Genomic DNA, 12,251 nt, shown 5'->3' on the forward strand with positions numbered 1-12,251 from the left:
ATTTTTTTTTTCCCCAAAGGTTATTGAAAAATTTGCAAGTGGCAAATTCTAATTCTAAGGACAAGCGACTAATCAGTTAATATATCTTAATAGGCTGCCGCTTAATAAGCCATGTTCACGCCCATATGTACCTCGTATGGGGTCAGAGTATCCATATGGTAAAACATTTGTTTTGCTAATCTAGCTTATTTATGAGCGATTATATTTATGTGACATATCGATTTAATGAACTGTTGAAATTTAGTCGATATATACATATTTGGTGTCCACTTAATCGTCCTAATATAATTCACTAGAAAGTAAAAAAAATATCGCGTAGGTAGTTAATATGCAAGTTAAATGTTTTTGATGTTTCTGTTTAATGTTTAACTACTTAATCACTTATTTGAACTTTTTCTTTAGCTATGCCAGCTGTGGTTCAGATTAAATACCCTTATCAGACAATAATTGACAATAAGGAAGGCTTGGTTTTTTGCAGTAACAATTGTAATATAATTACAAGGAGGTCCCTTTTAGTAAGCTCAGGGAAAGTGCCTTATAGCTTATACCTAATACAAAAGTTTAGCTTTTCAAACAACGATTTCCTCAGCAAAATCGTTAAAGTAATGACTTAATAAGATCTTCGCACTATTCCATACCTCAAGACCCAAACGTAGTATGTATCTATGAGGTAAATGCATCTGTTACCTTCTTAGACAGTTGGCTATGTGGGCAGCCCGCCAGGGGCTTTAGGCAGCAAACAAGCACATTACCTTTATGATTTGTAATTCGCGACTTCAAAGTGTTGCCATATTATCGATAGAGGCGTGTTACAGGCACCGTGGTATAACGGTCTTATTTCTACAATTCTGCCGTCAATAGGAAGAAGAGGATTGTATAATTAATGCACAAAACCCGCGCGAGGCTTTAAATTTAAAGGGACGGCAGAAGACTACAGAGGGCCTACCGCGAACCACGTCCGACGTGTTTCCTCCCTGTCACACTTACGTACGAATTTACAAGTGCGACAGAGAGGCAACACGTCGAACGTGGTTCGCGGTAGGCACTCAGCTATTATTATGATTGCTTCCCTCCCAATATTTTCCGTCATGTTAATAAAATTGCATAATTTCCAAAATTTATGGATCGTGTTGCTAAACCTTAACACTTTCCAGCAATTTCGCGTTCCAGGGAAATTAAATTTCACGCTTAATTATCACTTTTGCGCGTATATTCGGAGTATGTCGTCGCCATAACTCACTGCGTAATAATACGGCGGCCATGTTGGAGGATGCGCCTGCGACGGTCGGTGCAAGTCTCGGGCGCGGGCGGTTGCAATTTACCTCTTACAAAGGGGACCAATTTGAAACTTACATTGTGGCATCAAAATTAAATCTACCTAAGTAAATGATGTCACTTGCCCGTGCCGTGCGTCTCGCTACGTACGGACAAGTAGGAGTGAAAAACATGCGCGACAGGCCTTATTTAGATGTCATTTTGATGTACGAATCTCCAGCACGAATTAGCTAACCGAGCCAGGTGTTAACTCTTACCTTTATAGTAACTTGTGTTCACGTCATTAGTTGTATTACCATTTAATTACTAACTGTCCAGTTAAAATTTCACGCGATAATGCAGGAAGCCACAATGCGGTACGTCAGAGTAGTGTGTTAATCGTCATTGTCTGGAATATTACCTTAAAGCGGCCTTCTAACCGGAGCATTCCAATTTGCCACCTTAAAGTGACGCTTCATTGTTCAGTTATAGTATTTTTCAAACTCGATGGATAGAGTCACAGGTCTCATCTCCATATAATTTATAACCTAAAAACGACCATTGAGTTTGAACAATTCTATGTAAATAAAAATGTCCGAGTTTGCACTTAAAAGTCAGCCAGAAGCACAGTCAAGTTTACTGCTAAGCGCATATAACTTGCACCGAGCGCGACGCAACCGTTCATTAGCGTGCGGATAATTACGCGCTGATAAAGCGAGCAAATTGTCTCCGAATTATCCGCCGTGTGATGGATATCTCTGGGCGCATCCCTTCTTGTCACCTCGAAATGACTACTCATTGTACGATTAGTGGTACAGTCAGCATCTAAAGTAGCGTACTAAATATCTGCCACCCTGGAAGCGCATTAGGGAAATTAAATCGAAAAAAAAACGCCAAAATAACAATAGGTCTCCTTTCAAGTTGAACCACTTGAAGTTTAAAGGGGCCCACTGATTACCAGTCCGCCGGACGATATCGGCCTGTCAGTTGTTCGGAACTGTCAACTTTTTGTTCTAACTGACAGGCCGATAACGTCCGGCGGACTGTTAATCAGTGGGCTCCTTCATTCAATAGTCGCAGTTTCCACATAGGTACTTGAATTGAATCAAGCACTTGTTTACGACAAACATACTTACACCACTTTTTTCCCTCTGGTGCCTATCACAACAAGCTTGATGGTAAATTTAGGTTAGCTACCCAACTCTTAAGTACTCTTAACTGAGAACACGCCATAAATAAGTATACAACTTGGCGGTATTCGATAGTTTACACCTAATTTTCCATAATCTAAGCGAACTTTACACCTTACGGTATTTTCAAATATTTAATTGTTGCAAAAAGCTTTTGAAAGAATTTGGGGAATTTGCATCTGATTATGAGAACAGGTTTTGACCGATGCGGTCTTACACGAAGATTGCGTTTGGGGTGATAAGGTAATGTGAGGTAACGTTGGCACTGGACTTTGTGCTCGCCTAATAAATGAGGTAATTGACACTAGGTATGTACTTTCACATTAGTAAATTTTGGTACCTATAGGTAAATTGCAAGGGTCTGGGATTTAAGTAGGTAAGACCGAGACGAATCGGATCACAGGGCGATTTGGATCAGGTTGAAAAATCCGTTGATATGTATTTGAAATATTGCATTGATATGACCACGTAAACTGGCAACGTACTTCTCTCTTAGCCTTTGACTACAGTCATAAAACATTTTTAAATATCAACAGATTTTTTAGTCTGATCCTCGCATTCGCCTCGGTCAACTATAATGAAAAAAAAAATTACTGTGGCAGAGTTCGTAATTCATAACATACGTTTATGATTCATGAAAGAAACAATTCTTTATTTTCTTTTTAATTTTTACACAGCTCTATAGATCACATCTTAATATTGTTAAGACATATGATTATATTATACAGATACTTCCAAAGAAATTAATAAAATAAAATCTTATCACCTCTTAAAACAGTTAATACAAAATTAACAACGAAGTAGGCCACACTTGAGATACTTGTCTTAGATGGTCAGAAATCGATAAAATTTGTCGAGTTTTTAAGAAATAACTGATAAAGCCAATAACGTACCCCACGTCACCTGATAAGCTACCTTTTTGGAAGCAAGTGGGAAGTAAAATAAATTAAATAATTGTTTATTTTCATCGCTTTGGCCGTAAAAATACAGTAAAAGAAGGTGACAGTTCTAATTAAATAAACGTAAAATATTAAGGCGGTGATATCAAAGAGGCCAATTATAGGTGTGAAATTAATTAACGAAAGTGAAAAGCTTCATCTGCAAGCACAAACTTACAGGCTATTTCAGAAATTAAAACTCTGAACTAATTATGTAATATTTAAAATATGTTGAAATTTATGAATAGAATAACCATAGGTAATCGGAATAAGAATTAGTGACTTCTTAAATTAAGAATTTGACAGAATATATTACATGTAAAACATTTGAACGAGTGCAAAGAAAAAATCGATACTGCAAAGAAAAATTTAAATTTTTTGGAAGGTACTCAAATTTTATACCCATCACGGTACTGCACCTGCACTTTACATACAGCTACTCACGCCTCAAAATCACAGCTCGGTCGTGTTTGCTTTGAGCAAGAACTGTTAATTTTGCCGCCAATTTATTTTTATGTCCAATCGTCCTGTCTTCATCCGACTACCGTAAACCGATAACTGTCCGGTGAGATGGCCTATAATTTGAGAAAGACAATGTAAAATTTTACGATATAATCGTAACGAAGTGAGAAGCCGTGTTTGCTTTCCAGCAGGTGATTACTGATTATGGTGTGGGGACACAAAATGTCAATGTAATTTTACCTGATGCCACTGAGTCACTTCTCCTTCTTTGCACAAAATACATCTATGCATCCCTTGTGTTATATGTATGTGTGTGTATGTACTTGGCAAATGTATTACAAATGCCATGCAGAGTTTACTGGTCCGACTAAAATAATCTAGCCTTTCCTAGTGGTCTAGCCTTTTCTAGTCAATTAAGGCCGTCAACCTTACACATTTTCGATCAACTTTGACCCAAAAAAGTTATCAATAAGTTTGATATATTTCTGAGCATTTAAAAAGTCAACCTTACACATTTTCGATCAACTTTGACCCAAAAAAGTTATCAATAACTTTGATATATTTCTGAGCATTTAAAAAGTGAAAAATACACGTGACCACGCACGGAGGTGCGGCACAATAGCACAATAGTGGGGACATAGTACGGTCGTACAATGCGGCCCGTGTATGCTGGCCTTATGATGATAAATGTTGGATATTGTGCGGGCTTGTCATAGCCGTACGGTGTGCATGAAATAAAAAAACGAGGCTTTAATTTAAAAATATAATAAGGAAAGTACAACCTTGACTCATTATGTGTGGAGTGGGGGGAAAGAGGGGAGGCCTTTGCCCAGCAGTGGGACCTTCGATCAACACGGGCTTCCGACACGTCGGAAGGGATAGGCCCAAGCGATATCTTAACATACAAATCATTCTGCCATTTTTCGCGGGGGGGAACGTGCACACAGTCGCACTTCTCACACACTTACGTACAAAATCCAATCTGTAATGACGACACAAATACATAGAAAATAACACACTACACAGAAAAATCTTGCACACCTCAATCTGTTTTTATGTACGGACGAGTCACAAGTGTCACAACACGCACACTAACACATTTTCGTCGAAGAATTTTATTGATTTCTGAGAGATGAGAAGTCGGATTTGTCGCTCGACCCATCCGCAATTTGTACTGGGCGAGCAAAATCGATAAATCCAACATTTACATGAGACTAAAATATAATAATTGTGTTTAAATGTAATTAAACGTATGATATGTAAAAAAAATATTACATGTGAAATGTAACACCTTCTTTTTGTAAATTTAATGTCCGCGACCTCTTTTTAGAACAAAACACCGAGCAATTGGCATTTTTTCTGCTGCTGTGTTCACTCTCGCGTCTGGACTCGGTCTAGTTTAAAATCCGAGCGCAACTAGTTTTATTACCCGCGCTAGATCAGTTTATCTTGTACCCAGGCAGAGGGGAAATAGTGCGAATGCCGCGTCCCTTCCGTGTTGGTTGAAGAATGGGACACGCTAATAGGCTAATAAAAAAAAGGAAAGTACCTACATTTTACAATTTAGCAGTACCTTTTCTAGATTTTATTTTATATAATGCGTATCGTCTTAATGCTTGAAATTTTCCGTTATGAAATAATCCCCACGTACTCTATGATATTATCATCATCATCATCATCAATTTTCTTAAATTTAAACAAAAAAATATGTTTTGGCATATGATTTTGCATAACGCAAAATTATTAAAAAAACCGGCCAAGTGCGAGTCGGACTCGCGCACGGAGGGTTCCGCACCATCAACAAAAAATAGAGCAAAACAAGCAAAAAAATGGTCACCCATCTAAGTACTGACCCCGCCCGACGTTGCTTAACTTCGGTCAAAAATCACGTTTGTTGTATGGGAGCCCCACTTAAATCTTTATTTTATTCTGTTTTTAATATTTTTTGTTATAGCGGCAACAGAAATACATCATCTGTGAAAATTTCAACTGTCTAGCTATCACGGTTCGTTAGATACAGCCTGGTGACAGACGGACGGACGGACAGCGGAGTCTTAGTAATAGGGTCCCGTTTTTACCCTTTGGGTACAGAACCCTAAAAATAGCAATGATCCTACATATATAATATAAAGTTCAATTTAATTCAATTCAATTAATTTATTTGTCGAAAAGCAGATAGTGTTACAAACAGGCGGCCTAGCCAAGGTGACAATCGCTATCGCTTCGCCATCGAATCGCTTTGTGTCTCTCTATCAATCTTCCATATTAGTGTGACAGTGACAGTTGCGTTTCGATCGCTACGGAGCGTCAGCGATTGGCACGTTGGCTACGCGGCCTGGTGTTACATACATATAATTAAGTGCTCCACTTTTGGCCGTATGAGGCATACAAATATTTAACGTGAGTGGCGGTGTAGCTCATGAGTTACAAATTATTTGTCATCATCTTAATAATAAAAGTCAACTATTTACATATTGTGTGCTCATCAAATAATGTCAAAATGCTAATTGTTAAATGTCAAATTAAGGCCTATATTCTATAGATAATAAATTACTTACATGCATCAAAAAAGTTCGCTGTCATTTAAATATTCGTTTATGTCATAGTAGCACTTGGTTTTCAATAAAGTTTTCAACGTATTGCGAAATCGGTAAAGTTGGTACCAATTCTGGTAGTTTGTTAAAAAAAATTACAGCCATACTAAAAATGCTTTTCCTAAAAAGTGCGCAGTGTGCACGTGCATGTAAAAGTTTATCTCTTTGTCGGAAGGTACGTGCTGGGTTAGGCGGTTTTTTTTGGAAATCGACTGTCATATTTTTTAACAAACATTAGGCACTCCAGTATGTATAAAGAGTTAAATGTATAATTAAAAACAGACGGATCGCGGGCCAACGCTAGTGTACAAGACTAAGTACACCAACAACAACTATGAATGAAATACTACTATTAGTAGGAAACGTTATTGCGCTCAGGGGGTATACTGCAAAAATCGATATTTGCAAATTGCGGGAATCTCTCTCCTTTACTCCAATGAAGGCGTAATTAGTGTAGTGAAGGAGAAAGATGCCCGCAATTTGTGAACTTAGATTTTGCGGTTATAGCCCAGTTTATAAGCTTGTAATATATTTATTTGATGACGTCAAAATCACAGCGCAACTAAGGGTTTTGATACTGATTGCGCGCATTTAAAGCTATTAGTTAAATTTGCATTATTATCTTAATTGCCGGCAATTAGGTAAATCATAAAAACAACATCGATAATCAAATGTATCTATATGTATAAGATTTACGGTAATGTACTTAGGTATATTACCGTAGCCTATATAGGCTAATCTATTATTTTATTCGTGCATAAAGTAGATATGTATTGCCTTAGATCTAAATGGTTATACTCCAGTCATTTTACGGACCAAAAGTATGGTGAATTGGAAATAATTAATAACTTAGTATTACATACGAACTACAATCCAACAAAACTCGGTACAAGCTTTCCGGTACAAGTATGTACCTATACAACAATTAGAAATGTTTTTTCTGTTGCATTTTTATGAAAATATATTTTCTAGGTCGTTTAATAAGAATCTGTACTAAGTATACTTATTAAGTTATTACTGTTTGCCTGTAGCAAATTAATACATTACTGTATCACACGCGCCATAATATATGTTATGTTTGTAGTTTACGTCCGTTACGTTTGTAGTGTTTGTACTTATGTTTGTATGTCGTACGTTTGGAGACCTTTACAAGTATACATTTTCTTTTATTATTTATGATTTTAGGCAAAAATGTCTTTATGCTTGCAGATAAAAATAATACCTAATCATTGCTTGAAATAAAGAAATACATGTCGCACGAGTGCCTGAAGGTACGTGAGTAAAACCGTATATTTTTTGTTTATTTATTTGTTCCCGTGTAGAATATTTGTAGCATTCCTGCATATATATATTAGTATCTGTAAATATCTCATTAATATGATAGTTTAAAAAATCTGGCTATTATAATTTAATATTATGCTCAACCGTAACTTTACTGGCCTATTATAAAATTGTCCACAACTGAATTATATACCAGGTATGAGATTATAGTAGATATAATTATCTTTTATTAAATAATTAGGGCGAGCGAAGCGAGCCCTATCACTATTCGACAAACTATGCATTCTTGTGGTACACTTTACGGAAAAACTATCGCACTTATAGGTTTGAAATTTAACATAGTAATTTAAATTCATGTCTAGATGTGTTATCAAACATAAAAATATCATTTTATAAACCTAAAAAATAAAATAAAGGAAAAACACTTTGTATTACACTAGCGCCATCTGTTAGAAACATTACAAATTAAAATTTGTGCTAATGTACTATGTGCTAACAACGATGAATACAAAAAAAACCGGCCAAGCGCGAGTCGGACTCGCGCACGGAGGGTTCCGCACCATCAAAAAAAATAGACCAAAAAAATCGTGTTTGTTGTATGGGAGCCCCCCTTAAATATTTGTTTTATTTTATTTTTAGTATTTGTTGTTATAGCGGCCACAGAGATACTTACATCATTTGTGAAAATTTCAACTGTCTAGCTATCGCGGTTCATGAGATACAGCCTGGTGACAGACGGACGGACGGAGGGACGGACGGACGGACGGACAGCGAAGTCTTAGTAATAGCGTCCCGTTTTTTACCCTTTGGGTACGGAACCCTAAAAAGGGTTAAAATTTTGGGTTCTGACCCATCTCGCTTCGCTCGGTTTGATTCCCAATTTAGCAATTAAGTTTCTCTGAATAGGTACTGGAACATTCAATCTTGCTGTATATTCACTGCGGAGGTCAATTTACTCGTATGTTCTGTTCTGTGACGCCGATGAACTGATCAGTCATGTTGTGTTAGCAAACTTAAATCGGGTATTTTCAGTTCGAGAAACAGTTTTACTGTTACTATTACTTGGAACTGCCAAAATTATAAATAAAGATAAGCATATTAGGCCGTATGTATCGGCCCTAAATCATTGAAGTTTGTATTAACAAACTACACCCCGACTGCAACTTGTATGGAAACTGCACGCCGACTGCACGCCAGTTGCAACGTCGGCGTGCAGTTCAACAAAATGACCCAGAACCCTGGCAGTACCTAGCGGAACTCAGGTTTGGTGACTTTGGTGCAACATAGACACACACTGGGTTGGACATCCGACTCGTCATGATGATCACTTGGTAGAGCAGTACCCAAGATAGCTGATGCTGAACCCTGGCAGTACCTAGTGGAGCTCGGGTTTAATACAACATTAGCACACGCTATTTTGGTCGTCCGACTCGTCTTGATGAGCACTTAGGAGAGTAGTACCCAAGATAGAGCTGATGCTGAACCCTGGCAGTACCTAGTGGAACTCGGGTTTGGTGCAACATAGACACGTTATACGTTGTTTTGGACATCCGACTCGTCATGATGATCACTTGGTAGAGTAGTACCCAAGGTAGCTGATGCTGAACTCTGGCAGTACCTATTGGAACTCAGGTTTGGTGCAACATAGGCAAACACTGTTTTGGTCATCCGACTCGTTTTTTTGAGCACTTGGGAGATACCCAAAATATAGCTGTAGCTGAACCCTGGCAGTATTTAGTGGAACTCAGGTTTGTTGCAATATAGGCACACGCTGTTTTGGTCATCTCACTCGTCTTGATGAGCACTTAGGAGAGTAGTACCCAAGATAGAGCTTGATGAGCACTTAAGAGAGCAAATTATACGTAAGTTTATGTTCGGAGCAGCATGATTACCGCCAGTAGGTGTCCAGACGGGATAGTTTTACGCTCAATTGTGTGGTGTGGACGCATGAATAAATTCAAGGACATTGGCTCGCTGACCCAACATTATGTAGGAAAGCCAGTTCGCTTCCTTACAAAAAGTACTGGGCGACCGTGTATAGGATGTAATAAGCGCTTATGAAATTGTATATTACGTGTGGATGATATTGGCAATTTGATTTTGTCGTCTGGACACGTTTTTAATGGACAAAGTAAAAGTTGTAACAGACAGCCGTACCGGACAGCGACCGGGGTCCAATTAGTAGGTATATTTCTTTCTTGCTCTCACTTATAGCTGCGTCCTTAGCGGACTTATTACGTACCCACTCGATTGAACATGGAACAAGCCTCGGACTGTATCAAAGTCGCGGTCTGTTACGATTAGGTAGAACCGCGAGCCCTTACAAAGCTCTGCTTTTTGCTAGTTATGATATTATTGTGTCACATTTGCGGACGGTACGCACGTGTGAATCGTTTATTTAGAGCATACTGTACAATAACTTTTCGGAGGTGACCGGACTTTGTCCAAGAGGCGTCCGTCATGCTCATGCTTGGGGACGATATTATGCAATAAATAACATTTTCCTAAAACCTTGAAATAATACTTTCATTTATTTATTAAAGGGTTTACAGTCACCGGCCGTATCTTACTCAAGTAAATAGGAAAATTATTAAAACTAACATAATACTTTGTCCTCTCATTTTGTACGCAAAGGTAGATCCATCAAAAGGATAGTGCCTTTTTCTAATGTCAGTTATTTTTATAATATGTTTGTAGGTATCAATTAAAATTTATTTCAGGAGAAAGGCAATGATCAGATATTTTTTTGCGCAATTTACTGTGCATTAATTCAGCGCGCTATTTTAGATGACTCCTTGGTGAAGAATATTAAAAAAGGACCATTTAAATTCGACTCACGTAATGAAGTACCTATTTTAATTATCAGACAATGTATTTGAAGCCTTTTCGTATTTAAAACACATATTTTTATTTACACCCTCATTAACTCGACTTTATGCAACAATTTACACCAGTAAGGATATTTAAATATTTCACTCCGTTAATTCGTATGTAATGGATTCTAAATATTACCTGGACATACGCTATTAACCTCACACCTGCCTTACTGCCTTCGCGCGTCCAGCTTGAAACCAAAACGTGCCAAGTGTATTCAACAACCTGTTCTAATTTCAACTCTGATACTCATTCAAGAAAGTTGATAACCAAAAAAATTATCATAGCACATGATGCTCTGCTATTTGCATATGCTGCAGGTATTATAGTAATGTGAGACAATTTGCGTGCATTCATTATTTCTAATAGCAAAACAAATTAATAAAAACCTGTATCTTTTTCCTATATCTTGCATTTTAAATTTTATTGTTAATTCTTTCCATAGATCTTATTTACTTATTTAGAGCTCGCTGTTTTGAATAAATTATTCACGTACTTACCTACTAAATTTACAGTAATGTTTTTCACATGTACCTTTCAATAGTTATTTATATCAAAAGCAAATTATTTAATGTAACTATATGTAGCTATTGATAATTTGAGAAAAGAAATAAAATAAAATTAAACACACCATAAACACATGATAATAAAAATTGCACTAAGAAAAAGTGACTAATGCATTAAGAAAATTTATGAGTAACTAATATACTTATACCTAACATACAGTGTGCAAAAGGTTCACCGGCAAATAAAATATGCAGTTTATTGTAGCCCTCGGTTAACACGGTTGTTGCGTGTGCGCGTGTCACTTTGCAGCCACGCCCGCTGTATTAAAAATAACGATAAATTGCGCGTCATTAACCAGCATCAATATTAATGACTGATTTAATAGTATCCAGATTAGTTGACACTTAGTTCAGACAGTATGTTAGTACCGGATAGTAATGAGAAATGCCTTGATTCATATAGTAGTTGTCAGTTTGACACTTGGATAGATTAATTCAAGTCTTGTGAAATCAATTTACCTATGTTTTTTATTTTTATTTCAGTCTTTTATTAGTCCGTTTTTAGTATAATTTAATCCATACGCTATAATAATAAAAATAGGGAAAATATGCTGAAAGTTGCAATTGCGAAAGCTAATCATTCCTTTCCTAAGAATTGTTTTTTTTTTGTATTTTTGAGGTTATGTGTCTACCTAAAAACATCTTGTTTGTACGTAGGTACTGATTGGATTGAAGTCGTTTATTTAACACTTTTTATTTGTATTTTCAGGTCAGTGGTTAGACGCGGCAAGGTCGGTTAAAGCATGGGTGTGTTTGGTTTGTCCTCTTATTTTCTTATTTTTTATTTTATTATTCTTTTTTTTTGACGGATAATTCCAGAAATTGATGATTATTTTAAAAATTAAAAAATAGTAAGTACCTAACCATTTTGGTTCTTTGTCGTATACGACATCCCTAGTTGACACAATTAATGGAGGCTACCCACGTGCTCGTCTGCTGGGGTTAAGGGGGGCGATCCACTGCATGTAAAGGCTGTGACCACTTTGGAAGAGATTGGCCGACGCCGTCCTATCGTTTTTTTTTGGGAAAAGTGTCAGCTATGCTATGCGTGTTTTGGAGCGCAGCATAGTGTTCCAGATGCGAACCGTCGTC

The 12,251-nt window shown here is 37.1% G+C and overlaps 1 protein-coding gene across 2 annotated transcripts in view; it reads left to right on the forward strand.

Annotated features, from left to right (window-relative positions):
- Positions 1–12,251, forward strand: part of LOC134651384 (serum response factor homolog) — a 300,163-nt gene that overhangs the window by 79,449 nt on the left and 208,463 nt on the right. The gene's annotated exons all lie outside the window — the stretch shown is intronic.

Source organism: Cydia amplana, chromosome 10 (assembly GCF_948474715.1).
Source record: "Cydia amplana chromosome 10, ilCydAmpl1.1, whole genome shotgun sequence".
NCBI classification, from domain to species: Eukaryota; Metazoa; Arthropoda; class Insecta; order Lepidoptera; family Tortricidae; genus Cydia; species Cydia amplana.